Below are 15922 nucleotides of genomic sequence, written 5' to 3'. Positions count from 1 at the left end.
CGAGTGTCAAAGGTGCTTCTTAGCTTGGCCAAAATCTTTTTAACAGTATCTTTATCAGTGCCCTGCCAGGCTTTTACTTTTCTCTGTGCTGCACCTGTTAGCTGCCCAATCAGGATGTTCACCTTCTGGCTTTCAGATAGAGGATACACCTCAAACAAACTGCACAGTCTCTGTTTAAATTCACTCAGGGTATGTGACTCCCCTGAATACTGCGGTAGCCAGGCTGCTCCCGGTATGTAAGGCATAGACAGCGGCATTATGGGGACCGCTGCTGTGGGCGCTGTTTCTTGCGGCGCCCTGGAAGCAACACTGGCTGCTGGATTCAGCGGCGCTGTGGGGTCGGCGAGCGCATCCACCGCTGCATCGGCGCGTGCCTCGGACATTCTCTTTCCCCCCTACTTAACGGTTGCCAGGCCCCGGGATTGAGCGGCTTACTGGCTGTAGGCCTCAGCTCCTCTCCTTCTCTCGTGCTGTCCTCTCTTCCCGCGCGGCACTCCACTTCCTTGCGCTCTTCGGCAAGCTCCACCCACTACGGCCCGCCTCTCTGGTTTCCCGCGTGTGCCAAGCAGCGGGATAATGGCGGCAATGGCGCCAACAGTCCACAGTAAACAAAACAGTCTCTGGCACACAGGACCCGGGGATACCGGGCTCCATAATCCTGTTCGTGATGCCAAAATGGGTCGTCCTCCCAGGGCTGTGGGGTACTCGGTACCGGGCCGGTCTCTCAGAGGGGATTGTCACAGCAGCGGTGACCCGGTCCGTGGCCCTGGGCGCCCATGTAAAAAGGGTTGAGTTGGGAATAAAGATTATAAGTGATTCGTGACGCCACCTGTGGTGTTCGGCAAGGGAGATGTTAAGCCGACGCTGCAAGCAGATCCTCTGGGACAGATGGTGTAATGCCGCAATGATGTTGTAGCCCTCCACAGGTAGGGCTGTTGTCCCAGGGCAGTGTAGCGGAATGTTTAGGAAGAGGGTGCAGTGTTTGGCACAGAGATGTAGCAGTGCTGAGGATGTTGCAGGAAGGAGGCAAGGACACAACAGGGTGCAGTTTCTTTACCTTTACTTGGCAAATGCAGTCCAGGGTCCTGGTTACAGATGGCACAGGAGCAGGCTAGCCTGGAAGCAACTCAGGGATCTCTCTATCAGATGGGTTGTGTAGTCTCCTTCCTAGCGCTGGCTTGAGGTACATGCAGTACAGTGTTACACTGAAGTTTCTCCTTCCTATCTTCTCTTAGAACTACCTCGTATGGCAGACAGCTGTAGCCTTCTATCACTCTTGGCTCATCCATCGCTGTTGTGCCTCTGAGTCTTAGTTGGGAATAGAGCATTTACAGCTTCCTATTCCTCTGGTTTCTGTTGCAGGACCTTCAGTATCCATACAACCGTGGAGACCAGGCTCCAGATTGTGCGCTATCACTGGGAGGGAGCTCTCTATCCTCAGCTCAACCTCCAGCTTCTCTCCACACGTCTACACTCTTTGCCCTCCTCACACTAACTCCTCATTTCCCTTCCTGGCCCTCAGAGAGCACTCCTCTCCCAATTCTGGTTCAGAGCTCCCTCTGCTGGCCTGGAGTGGGAACTATGTTGCATGACATGGTTAACTGTTAGAGAGACCCTTCATTGCCTCCAAGCCTGACATCACCCTCCCTGGAGGAAGGCAATGCCACTGTGGCGACCATACTCCTGGGGGCGCCACACACACACTTCGCCCTCCTCACACGAACTAACTAAACTTCCCCTACCTGGCCCCCAGAAAGCAGCTCTTCCCCCAGTTTTGGTTCAGAGCTCCCTTTGCTGGCCTGGAGTGGGAACTGTGCTGTGTGTTGAATTTACCTGACAGAGAGACCCTTTATTGCTTCCAAGCATGACATCACACTCCTAGGGAGGAAGGTAATACCACTGTGGCGACCTTACCCCTGTGGGCGCCACAATAGCTGCTACCAGTCTGATGCTGCCAAGATTTTCCTCTACACTGTGTGACTATCAGCTCTAAGGCCCTGGACTGCTGGGCTCCTCGTCTTAAACGTTCCCTATTGACAAGACTGTCCTGTCCTTGCTCCCGGTTCACACTCACTAACTCCAGGAAATTCCCCAACTACTCTTTTCCTAGCCCCTACACAGTTCACATTAAATTGACCTGGCTCGTTCATTAGATCCACCTGTTTGAGTTCTTCTCCCTCTCTCCTTTGCACAGAGTATTGCCCTTTAACACACGTGTGATGCTCTTACCTAGGGATAAAGTTCAGGTTAAGCAAACTAAAACACAGTCCTTTGCAGTAGCAGCCACGTACAGTCCGTTTTCAGTCCAAGGGCATATAACCCCTCAGGGTCACGATCCTTCAATCCAGCAGGGGAGGCACAACAAAACTTGGGGAGGGGAAGAACAATGTTCCACTTAAACGTTCAATCGTGGACGCACCAGCCACACTCAATTCCGCACCAGGTTCCAGTGCTACAAGGCTCCTCTGCCCCCAAGGACACGGAACAGTCCCTTTTTTATGCTCTGTTACCAATAGGTGCCACGGGCACAAGTTTCCCTCTTAAAGGGCCATTGTCAGACCTTGTCCCGATGGCACATGTCCCATACCACTCTATCCCACAGAGGGATCCGTGCCCCTGATTCAGGGGGAGATGGCAGTTCTGGGGCCACTGCAGGTGTCACGTCCCCTAGTATCAGTAATAGGGGAGATACAGAGCCCGGCTGTGCAACAGGCAGGGAACGTGAGGACTAGAGTTGAGCGAAACGGGTCGAAAAATTTCAAAAGTCGCCGACTTTTGGCAAAGTCGGGTTTCATGAAACGAAACCCGACCCTAGGATGAGGTCGGCCACGAGGTCGGCGACTTACGCGCCAAAGTCGCGTTTCAAAAGTTTGTTTTGCGCTCTTTTTCAGCCAATCAGGATCCACGGACACTGTGGGCAACGTGATGACATAGGCACGGGTCACTACCATCTTTCAGAAGGGCATGCAAGTGATTGGCTTGCTTTGGTGGGCGTCACAGGGGGTATAAAAAGGCGTGAACGCCGACCGCCATCTTACTTCTGCCGATCTTAGCATAGGGAGAGGTTGCTGCTGATTCTGTAGGGAGAGTGTTAGGCAGGGAAGAAGAAAAAAAAACTGCTTCTGCTGCTAGCGATTGTGCCTGTACAACACACCAGACACTGTGTGTGCAGTGCAAGGGGAGGCTATATTGTGGTGTATCAGTGGTGTTGGTTGTTGGGCTGCCTTCTAAGGCTTCCTGACAGCTGCATTGCTGTTTACCCACTGCTCTGCAAACTGCTTTTTTAAAAGCAATCCCAATTTTTTTTTTTTGTCCTGCTGAGGTACTGAGCTGCAAACTGCTTTTTTAAAAGCAATCACAATTTTTTTTTTTTGTCCTGCTGAGGTACTGAGCGTGCATTTTTTCACACCATACAGCGGTGTACGCTCCTCACACAGTACCGTGTAACGGCTGTTATCACAGCCACAGTGAAGCTATCTGTGTCACTCTGAGAATAAGTCGAGGACATGTTCCGTTCTTACAGACCTGCACTCTAGGGAGATTCCTACTCTGCCCAATTCTACATACACCTTGTAGTTTGTGATACACTAGCCAATTTCTGCCTGTGACATAGCGCTGTGATATTCAGTGGGCCTCACACAATCCAAAAGTGTCCAGTGTCCACAAGTGTCTGCAGAAATTCAAAATCTCCCTTATCCTCTAGTCACTTTGGTCACAGCTGTGCCATCGAGCCTGTGACATAGCGCTCAGATATTCAGTTGGCCTCACACAATCCAAAAGTGTCCAGTGTCTGCAGAAATTCAAAATCTCACTTATCCTCTAGTCACTTTGGTCACAGCTGTGCCATCGAGCCTGTGACATAGCGCTCAGATATTCAGTGGGCCTCACACAATCCAAAAGTGTCCAGTGTCCACAAGTGTCTGCAGAAATTCAAAATCTCACTTATCCTCTAGTCACTTTGGTCACAGCTGTGCCATCGAGCCTGTTCATAGCGCTCAGATATTCAGTGGGCCTCACACAATCCAAAAGTGTCCAGTGTCCACAAGTGTCTGCAGAAATTCAAAATCTCACTTATCCTCTAGTCACTTTGGTCACAGCTGTGCCATTGAGCCTGTGACATAGCGCTCAGATATTCAGTGGGCCTCACACAATCCAAAAGTGTCCAGTGTCCACTAGTGTGAGCAGAAATTCAAAATCTCACTTATCCTCTAGTCACTTTGGTCACAGCTGTGCCATCGAGCCTGTGACATAGCGCTCAGATATTCAGTGGGCCTCACACAATCCAAAAGTGTCCAGTGTCCACAAGTGTCTGCAGAAATTCAAAATCTGACTTATCCTCTAGTCACTTTGGTCTCAGCTGTGCCATCGAGCCTGTGACATAGCGCTCAGATATTCAGTGGGCCTCACACAATCCAAAAGTGTCCAGTGTCTGCAGAAATTCAAAATCTCACTTATCCTCTAGTCACTTTGGTCACAGCTGTGCCATCGAGCTTGTGACATAGCGCTCAGATATTCAGTGGGCCTCACACAATCCAAAAGTGTCCAGTGTCTGCAGAAATTCAAAATCTGACTTATCCTCTAGTCACTTTGGTCACAGCTGTGCCATCGAGCCTGTGACATAGCGCTCAGATATTCAGTGGGCCTCACACAATCCAAAAGTGTCCAGTGTCCACAAGTGTCTGCAGAAATTCAAAATCTCACTTATCCTCTAGTCACTTTGGTCACAGCTGTGCCATCGAGCCTGTGACATAGCGCTCAGATATTCAGTGGGCCTCACACAATCCAAAAGTGTCCAGTGTCCACAAGTGTCTGCAGAAATTCAAAATCTCACTTATCCTCTAGTCACTTTGGTCACAGCTGTGCCATCGAGCCTGTGACATAGCGCTCAGATATTCAGTGGGCCTCACACAATCCAAAAATGTCCAGTGTCCACTAGTGTGAGCAGAAATTCAAAATCTCACTTATCCTCTAGTCACTTTGGTCACAGCTGTGCCATCGAGCCTGTGACATAGCGCTCAGATATTCAGTGGGCCTCACACAATCCAAAAGTGTCCAGTGTCCACTAGTGTGAGCAGAAATTCAAAATCTCCCCTGTCCTATAGACACCTTGTACCTTGTTTTACATTACTATATAGTTTGTTGGATTTTGTCTACATTTCTACCAAAAATGAGGAAGGCTGCTGGAAGAGGCCGTGGAATTGGGCAGGGGTTGGCAGCTGGTAATGATGGTGTTGGTGGTGGATCTGATGGTAGTGGCAAGAGCAAAATAGGACCGAATGCAGGAGGTGTTGAGCCTGCGTCATCGTCTGGCTCCATAAGGCTTCGAAGGCTTAGTTTTCTAGGAGTTGGCAAACCGCTTTTAAAGCCAGAGCATCAGGAAATAGTTTTGTCTTACATTGCTGACTCAGCCTCCAGCTCTATCGCCTCCTCTTCTTCAGTTGTAAAAAGTAAAAGCACTGAGTCGTCATTGGAGGCTCATGTTCATGAACCACACCTTTCCTTGTGTCCTTCACCCCAACCAAAATTGAAGGATGACGCAGGCCATACTACTGATTACTCCATGGAGCTGTTTTCACATACCATGCCTGGATAATCAAGTCAAATGGTGAATTACCCAGGCCAAGATGAATCTGACATGGAGTGCACTGATGCACAGCCGCTGATGGATGATTCTGCTGGTACATTCACTCAGAGCACTACATTGTCCTCGCAGTGTACAGAGCCAGATTCTGACCCTGATGAGACTCAGGTGCCCCTTCCCGCACACTATACCACCATACACGGTGACACAGAGGAAGGTGCACATGACATTGAAGAGGAGGTGATGGATGACCCAGTTGTTGACCCAGATTGGCATCCATTGGGGGAAGAGGGTGCTGCTTCCAATAGCTCAGATGAGGAGCATCCACAGCAGACATCGACATCGCAACAGCTGTTATCTGGCAGGCCCGGAGCACTCCAAAGACAGGTTCCAAAAATCAAAAGAGTTGCTGGACAGCTTGTCCAGAGGGTCAAAAGATCACAGCGTGCTAGGCCGCAAAATGTCTGCCAAAGTAGGAAGAGTGCAGTGTGGCACATTTTTGAACAAAATCCTCATGATCAGGCCAAGGTTATCTGTAAGAAGTGCGCAAAGACCTTTAGCCGAGGGAAAAATCTGAAAAATTTGAATACCAGTTGCATGCTTAGACATTTAAACACCATGCACTTGCAAGCGTGGACACAACACCAAACCTCAAGTGCCACATGTGCAACTGATCACAACGAAGGTAGTCAGCAACGCTACATTGTTTCCCCCACTGTAAGCCCACCGGTTAGCACAGCAGCAAATGTTGAGGTGTCGTTGCAAGGCCACAGCAGTCAGGGAATCCCACTGTTATATCAACGAAAGACTGATTCTAGGCCATCAGAAAGAACACCAACTCCATCACCATCATCAACTCTCTCTCAGTCCGCCCTGTCCACCGCTACTTCCACCATATGCAGCTTTCAAGTCCAGCTCACCCTCCCAGACACTATGAGTAGGTCAAGAAAGTACTCAGTCTCTCATCCGCGTACACTGGGTTTGAACGCCCACATTGCCAAACTAATCTTGTTTGAGATGATGCCCTTTCGGTTGGTGGAAAGCGCAGCTTTCCGCGAACTCATGGCCTATGCAGTACCACGCTATGACCTACCCAGTCGCCACTTCTCTCGCAAAGCCATCCCAGCCCTCCACCATCATGTGAAAGACCGCATTGTCCATGCACTCAAGCAGTCAGTGAGCGGAAAGGTGCACCTCACAACTAATGCATGGTCCAGTCGGCATGGCCAGGGCCGTTACGTGTCCATCACTGCGCACTGGGTTAATGTGGTGGATGCAGGGTCCACAGGGGACAGCGGTGGTGGGACAGTGCTGCCTAGCCCACGGTATAGGAAACAGTTGGTGTAGGCATTCGACCCTCCTCCTCCTCCTCCTCCTCCAGAAGCGAAAGCTCGTCCACAGAGCGCAGTCGTACGAGCACTCCATCTGCAGCTGCCACTGTTGCACACGAGGTGTCCCCCTATCGAGCAGCTAGTGGAAAGCGTCAGCAGGCTGTGTTGCAGATGATGTGTTTGGGCGACAGACACACCGCCGAGGTGCTGGCCGAGTACTTGAAGCGACAAACTGAGTCATGGCTGGGCAGTGTACATCTTGAGGCAGGCAAGGTAGTTAGTGATAACGGCCGTAATTTTGTGGCAGCCATAGCCCTTTCAAAACTCAGCCACATACCTTGCTTGGCTCACACCTTGAACCTGGTGGTGCAGTGCTTCCTCAAAAATTATCCGGAGTTAACAGCCCTGCTCCAGAAGGTGCGAAGACTGTGCGCGCACATCCGCCGATCGCCTGTACACTCCGTTCGTATGCAGAAGCTGCAGCGATTGCTCCACCTTCCCAACCACCGCCTCATTATCGACATTGCAACAAGGTGGAACTCCACCCTGCACATGGTGGAGCGGCTGTGCGAGCAGAGGCAGGCCATAATGCATTTGTGCGAGGATACACGGCCAGGCACTTTGAGAGCAGACATGGAGTTGACAGGTGTGCAGTGGTCGAAGCTGAAAGACCTTTGTAAAGTCCTTCAGTGTTTTGAGGAATGCACACGGCTGGTAAGCGCAGACGACACCATCCTAAGCATGAGCATCCCACTTATGCGTCTGCTCATGCAAACTTTGACGCACCTTAAGGAGCAGGCGTTTGCAGACAATGTTGATGAGGAGGAAGAGGAGGAGGGAATCCTTGATGACATTCAGCCATTGTCTGCTCAGGGACCTCTCCTGGACGAGGTGGAGGAAGAAGAGGAGGAGGAGGAGGAGGATGATGGGGATGATTACAAAGGGGAGGAGGATGCATCTCGTGGGGCAAGTGAAAATGTTGGTGTGGCAAGGTCTGGTACAGGGTTTGTGCGTGACTGGAGGGATGTGGATTTGCCAGAAAGTGCTCCTCCAACCAGCACTCGCAGTGCATCATTGACACCGGGAACATTGGCCCACATGTCAGATTATGCCTTGCAGATCCTAAAAAGGGACCCCCGCATTGCCAAAATGATGAACGATGATGACTACTGGTTGGCCAGCATCCTGGATCCACGCTATATAGGCAAATTAAAAAACATCATGCCACAGGAGAACCTTGACCTAATATTGGCTAATAAACAAGCAACTCTGGTAAATCGGTTGCTTGAGGCATTCCCAGCACACAGCAGCGGTGATGGTTCTCACACGAGCCGTACGGGCTGGGGTCAGCTTGGCAGAGGTGTTCGTGGTGCACACAGCAGAAGTGGCGTTGGAGACAGGGGTTTCATGACAATGTTGTGGACTGATTTTTTAAGTGCCGCTCATACAACTGGTAATACTGCATCGATGGAAGGTGACAGGAGACAGCAGTTGTCAACTATGGTTACAAACTACTTTTCCTCCCATATCGATGTTCTCGCACACAGGTCATTCCCCTTTGACTATTGGGCCGCTAAACTGGACACCTGGCCTGAATTGGCACAATATGCCTTACAGGAGCTCGCTTGCCCAGCTGCAAGTGTGCTATCGGAAAGAGTCTTCAGTGCAGCTGGATCAATCCTGACAGAAAAAAGGACCCGTCTGTCAACCCAAAATGTGGATGATCTAACCTTCATTAAAATGAACCACGCATGGGTTTCCAAGGATTTTGTCCCACCTTCCCCTGATGACACATAGGGTGACAGAAAAATGGCTTGCTTTGGTCCACCTCTTCCTGGGACTTGACCTATTTCACCTTTTGCATCAGCTGAATGTCCAACATCAACATTTGCCACTTTCTAAAACTCCCTAACTGTGCTGCCTCCCGCCCCATGGCCGGGGTCACCACCTAGTGCACGACACCGTGCGAGTGCCGTTGCCCTGGACAGGTGGGTAGGCCGACTCTTGGGCGCGGGCACTGGCACAGGGTCCCTCATAGTGCAATCAAGTGTCTCTGACGGTGGTGGTGCACACCCGCCGTCAGACACACCGCCGTACTATGAGGGGCCCAGTGCCAGTACCGACGCCCACGAGTGGGCCCCCCTTGCTTGGGCAGGGCCCCAGCATTTGCAATCTTTACCTCTCCCTGCTCCTCCGCTGTGTAGTCTGGGCCGTCAAATCCATACTGTGCCTGACACCGTTTGAGCCTGCTCCTGATGTATAGACATATATTTTGAATGTGTACGCTATCCATACATGTTATCTGGGCATACGGTACCCTTTCTCACCTTTGTGCAATCACGTGCAATCCATACTGGGCCTAACACCGTCTGAGCCTGCCTCCTGATGTATAGACATATATTTTGAATGTGTACGCTATCCTTACATGTTATCTGGGGATACGGTACCCTTTCTAACCTTTGTGCAATCACGTGCAATCCATACTGGGCCTAACACCGTCTGAGCCTGCCTCCTGATGTATAGACATATATTTTGAATGTGTACGCTATCCATACATGTTATCTGGGGATACGATACCCTTTCTAACCTTTGTGCAATCACGTGCAATCCATACTGGGCCTAACACCGTCTGAGCCTGCCTCCTGATGTATAGACATATATTTTGAATGTGTACGCTATCCATACATGTTATCTGGGGATACGGTACCCTTTCTAACCTTTGTGCAATCACGTGCAATCCATACTGGGCCTAACACCGTCTGAGCCTGCCTCCTGATGTATAGACATATATTTTGAATGTGTACGCTATCCATACATGTTATATGGGGATACGGTACCCTTTCTAACCTTTGTGCAATCACGTGCAATCCATACTGGGCCTAACACCGTCTGAACCTGCCTCCTGATGTATAGACATATATTTTGAATGTGTACGCTATCCATACATGTTATCTGCGGATACGGTACCCTTTCTCACCTTTGTGCAATCACGTGCAATCCATACTGGGCCTAACACCGTCTGAGCCTGCCTCCTGATGTATAGACATATATTTTGAATGTGTACGCTATCCATACATGTTATCTGGGGATACGGTACCCTTTCTAACCTTTGTGCAATCACGTGCAATCCATACTGGGCCTAACACCGTCTGAGCCTGCCTCCTGGTGTATAGACATATATTTTGAAAGTGTACACTATCCATACATGTTATCTGGGGATACGGTACCCTTTCTAACCTTTGTGCAATCACGTGCAATCCATACTGGGCCTAACACCGTCTGAGCCTGCCTCCTGATGTATAGAGATATATTTTGAATGTGTACGCTATCCATACATGTTATCTGGGGATACGGTACCCTTTCTAACCTTTGTGCAATCACGTGCAATCCATACTGGGCCTAACACCATCTGAGCCTGCCTCCTGATGTATAGACATATATTTTGAATGTGTACACTATCCATACATGTTATCTGGGGATACGGTACCCTTTCTAACCTTTGTGCAATCACGTGCAATCCATACTGGGCCTAACACCGTCTGAGCCTGCCTCCTGATGTATAGACATATATTTTGAATGTGTACGCTATCCATACATGTTATCTGGGGATATGGTACCCTTTCTCACCTTTGTGCAATCACGTGTAATCCATACTGGGCGTGAGAACGGCTGGCGAGCTGTTAAGCAAGCTACAGCACCTGTGGTTTGCATACGTAAGTTTTTCATTTTTTCAGGAATGACGATTAGGCCTAATTCCGGAACTGCGGTTGACCTGCACTTACTGGGAAATCATTGTTCTCGGGTAATAATTGTAATCAGTGATCCCCATCACTAACGTTGTTCAGCGGGTTATCTGCACCTGTAAGCGACAAACGCTGGCCTTTTCAGTGTAGCGCACATGCAGCCACGGACATGTAAGGGCATGACACACCAGTTATTGGCCAATCTCATGTGCCAGAGCCTCACGTGTCCCTCTAGTAAGCCGGACTCGGACCGCGGGGCATGACGGAGTCTCGTTCGTTAACGGAATTAAGCTTGCAATGTGTGCATCTGTTCTGTAGCTGGCATGGTTGAGGTTTCCCAGGTGGAGTCGAATTTAACCGTAGGCTCCACTCCTGGTGGTGCGCTGGACATTCCTTTAAGGTTCAGCTTTGCAACCATACTGCCCACGTAAAACAAACACTTTGCCTTCATGAACGCTGTCTGGAGGGTCATGACTCGTGGGAATAACGCCGCCCAATCAGTTAACCTGCTAGAGAGATCGCTCGTTGCTCCCAAGCATGACATCACACTCCCTAGGAAGAAGGTAATGCCACTGTGGCGACCGTACTCCTGGGGGCGACACAAGTGCACTGATACCCAGCCACTGCTCGATCAATCTGCTGGTACATTGACCCAGACCACTACATTCCCCTCGCACGCTACACGGCCTGAATCTGACCCTGATGAACATCAGGTTACCCTTCCCATATACAGTTCAATCTTACACAGTGACAAAGAGGAAGCTGCAGATGAAAGTGCAGGTTCGGCCCACCCGCCATCAGACACACCACCGTACTATCAGGGGCCCTGTGCCAGTGCCGTCGCCAACGAGTGGGCCCCCCCTGCTTGCTCAGGATCACAGCACTTGCAAAGTTGAAATACTGTGCAGTGAGATGGAAGATGGGGACGACGAGGAGTCCAGACAAGTACAGGGATTCCCTAGCGAGGAGACTTATTTGATTGTTTTCAATGTTGGGACAGCAATTTTTGGGGAGCACTATACTCTGGAGAATGATATATGGGGCCCACCGTACACTGGAACATTCCAAAGGTGGACATCAGACACTGGAGCAGCATTTACAGGGCCCATTATACACTAGAGCATTAGAAATGGGGCCCATTATGTTTGGAGCATTATTTGGGCCCATAAGACAGTGGAGCTTCATCCATGGGGACCAACATATACTGTAGCATTATGTGGAGCTCATCATATACTGTTTCAAACATTATATGGGACCAATGATTCTGTATGGAGAAATAGATGGGCCTCGTCATGAGATGTAAAAAGTGAAGTATTTTTCATTGTACTATACCGCTATTTCTCTGCCGTATCGGAGCATGATGAGTTGTGGTATGTGTTAAAGGGGCGCTGTTTCGCCCAGGGCACATGAAAACCTGGAGCCAGCCCTCCCCCCCCACAACTGTAGCCAAATAACCCCCATTTTTCAGTGCGTAACTTGTATTATGAAGTTAAGTAAGGTTGACAAGCTTAAGTAAGAAGAATTGATGCTTTTGGCATTCAAATGGGCACTGTTGGTGTGTTTCCTGTCCTCCTCTCACTGCCGACTTTTATTCCCCATTGACTTACATTGGCTTTCGTGTTTCGGTACGACCCCGACTTTTCCCTATAATCGGACTATCTTGCTCGACCCGACTTTTGGAAAAGTCGGGTTTCACGAAACGAAACGCGACCCTAAAAAACCAAAAGTCGCTCAACTCTAGTGAGGACGACTGCGCCCATTCCTGGTCGGTGCAGCTCCGCCAAGATCTCTCTCTTCTTCTTCCCTTCAATCACCCCCGCTATCCATGCTGCCTGCCTGGGGGATGGGAAGGGACACTCTCCTTCCTGGTATTGGGTTGATAGACCAAGGGACAGAACGTCTATGAAGATGGGTCTGTGCCCGGGGTGTGGGACCAAGTTCCACTCACCGCCTGTTCGTCATCCTGCATCCGCTGCTCCACCAGCACAGCTGTCGCGCCCTCCAGCTCAGGCTCTTCCAGGGCATCATCTTCCATTTCTCACTTCTGGATCACCAATCTCCTCCGGTAAGCGGTGATGTTCTGGGTCCCACCCGTTCCAGGGTGGAGCCGCTTCCAGCCAAACATATGGATGCTATCAGGAAAGATGGGTTATTTGGATTTGGGAGCACAGATTTAGCTACATTTCAATTGATGGGAGCCAAATCAATTTTCCAAAGCCTGTGTGCTACCAGTAATATGGACACCCCATAAATATTTCTGTTAACGGATGATGGACCTGAACGAGTGAGTAATTTTTTTGTGGGTTGAGTAGAAGGCTTTATTGGTGGCATTTTTGGGTACAGAACATTTTGGATCAGTTCACATTTATCCTGTGTTCTACGCTGAGCCCTTACATCAAGGTTTACATCTAAATCTACAATATACATGATTCAAATGACATCATCGATGGATCCATTTACTAAGGAGACAGCAGAGTTACTTTAGATTTTGTGTGGCTTCTATTCGGCGGTATCTGGCTTTTAAAATCCCCCTCCCTCTCACAACCTTCCAAATATATTTAGAGGGTTTAACAGCCAGAGGCAGTGCAGGCATCATCCCTGGCTGTTACTGCAGGAGCTCGGCTGTCATCTGCATCGAGCTCCTGACGGTAATGGTGCAGGGAATGGCTGATATTTCAGCACCTCCTGCACAATCATGCTGTGATCGGTCAGTCAGATTTTCAGATAGCTGAAAAGGGTCCCCAAACCTCTTCCCAGACTGGTCAGCTGTCAGTGACATCTGTCGGTATGGAACTGTCACTGTGTATTTACACACAGTGACAGTTTTAATCCATGACGGACATAGCACGCATGATGCGGGAACTGACACCTGCTCATGACGTGCTATGTCCGACATTGGTCGTTAAGGGTTTAATCCCTTAAGGATAGGGTGATTTTTTGGGTTTTGCGTTTTAGTTTTTTCCTCCCTTTAGGGCCCCGTCACACATAGCGATGCACCAGCGATCCTGACAATGATATGACCTTGTCAGGATCGCTGGTGTGTCGCCACATGATCGTTGGTGAGCTGCCAAACAGGCAGCTTCACCAGCGACCAGCACCAGCGACACACAGGTAACAAGTGACGCACGTCGCTTAGTTACCCACTGTGTACCTTAGTTACCAGCGCGCTGGTAACCAAGGTACACATCGGGTTTCTAAGCGGCGCGCGGCACTTAGAAACCCGATGTGTACCTTGGTTACCAGCTCCCTTCACCAGCCCGCAGGTAACTGAGGTACACATCGGGTTTCTAAGCGCTGCACGCCGCTTAGAAGCCCTCTGTTTACTTTAGTTACCAGCTCCTGCTCGCTGATCGCTGGCCTCCCGCCTGTCACACGCAGCGATGCGTGCTGGCCAGCGGGAGACCAGTGATCAAAAAAATGTCCTGGCAATTCCAGGACGATCAGCGATACCCGGCAGGGGGGCTTGGCGCTGGTAAGTGTCACACACAGCGATCTCGCTGGTGAATTCGCTGTTGCGTCACAAAACTTGTGACTCAGCAGCGATTTCGCTAGCGAGATCGCTATGTGTGACGGGGGCTTTATTCCAAGAACCGTAACTTTTTATTTTTCCTTGATATACAGTCGTATCAGGTCTTGCTTTTTGCAGGAAGACATACTTTTGAATGATAAATTTATTTTATCATATGATTTACTGGAAAGTGGGCAAAAAAATAAAACTGAGGCAAAATAGCGAAAAATGTTAAATTCAGCAATTGCTTTCCTGTTTTATTTTTTTTTATTTATAGTGCTAATTTTATGGTAAAACTGACCTGGCGATATGATTCACCAAGTCAGACATCAAACGTGCATAACTTTCATTTTATTTAAAAGGTGAAAAAAATTCAGAAGTTTGTAAAAAATGTCACCTTTTTTTGAGAGCCATAACAGTTTCGATTTTTGGGATATGGGGTTGTTGGTCCACTTAGGGAAGTTGAACCTGTGATCGTCTGATCAGTAGTGCTATATACAGCATTGCCACAGCATTACCGTATTTAGCAGAAATCACGGTCTTTTATGAACATCATCCATGAGCTGGATTTCACAGATATCTATTCAGTAAAACCCTGGATGTCATGGCAACACATCGGTGTACCACGCTCACGTCAAAGGAGCACCAATGAGGGGATAGAACAGTACACCCTCTGCTACTGTGGCGCACCCAGGAGCATGGCCGCCACAGTGGCTTTGCCTTCCTCCAGGGAGGGTAATGCCAGGCTTGGAAGCAATGAAGGGTCTCTCTCGCAGTTAACCTATACATGCAACACAGTTCCACTCCAGGCCAGCAGGGGGGACTCTGAACCGGAATTGAGGGGAGGAGTGCTCTCTGAGGGCAAAGAGGAAGGAGTGGTCAGTTAGTGTGAGGAGGTCGACGTGTGCAGAGGTGTGGAGAGAAGCTGGAGGTTGAGCTGAGAAAAGAGAGCTCCCTCACAGTGAGAGCGCATGAACTGGAGCCTGGTCTCCACAGTTGTACGGATACTAACGGTCCTGCAACAGATACCAGAGGAGTAGGAGGCTGTAAATGCCCTACTCCCATCTAAGACTTGGAGGTACAACAGCACGGAGTGAGCCAAGGGAGGAATACGGCTACAGCTGTCTGCCATACAAGGTAGTTCTAAGAGACAATAAGAGAAGTAGGAAGAACTTCAGTGTAACTCAGTACTAGGAGTACTTCACTCAAATAAGCGCTAAGAAGGAGACTGCACAGCCTATCTGCTGAGAGAGAATCCCTGAGCTGCTTCCAGGCTAGCCTGCTCCAGTACCATCTGTAATCAGGACCCTGGACTGCATTTATCAAGTAAAGGTACAGAAATTGCACCCCGCTGTGTCCTTGTCTGCTTCCTACCCTTCCGGCACTGCTACATCCCCATGCCAACCACATCTACACTGCCCTGGGACTACAGCTTCACCTGTGGGGAGCTTTCACATCTTGGCTGCACCATACCATCAGAATCAGTGGATCTGCATGCAGCGTCGGCTTAACATCTCACTTGCCGAACACCACAGGTGGCGTCACGAACTATTCCATTAACTACATTCCACCATTTCAATTCCCCCATTACTTGGGCGCCCAGGGCCACGGACCGGGTCAACGCGGCTGTGACACATCCCGCTGACACCGGCCCGGTACCGAGTACCCCACAGCCCTGGGAGGGCGACCTAACTTGGCGTCACGAGCAGGATCATGGAGCCCGGTATTCCCGGGTCCTGTGTGCCATAGACTGTGTTTG

Source organism: Dendrobates tinctorius, unplaced genomic scaffold, assembly GCF_039654945.1.
Source record: "Dendrobates tinctorius isolate UK_male_01 unplaced genomic scaffold, ASM3965494v1 ptg000159l, whole genome shotgun sequence".
In the NCBI taxonomy this organism is placed as follows: domain Eukaryota; kingdom Metazoa; phylum Chordata; class Amphibia; order Anura; family Dendrobatidae; genus Dendrobates; species Dendrobates tinctorius.
The sequence above is the reverse complement of the archived record's forward strand: the minus strand, read 5'-3'. Positions refer to the sequence as shown.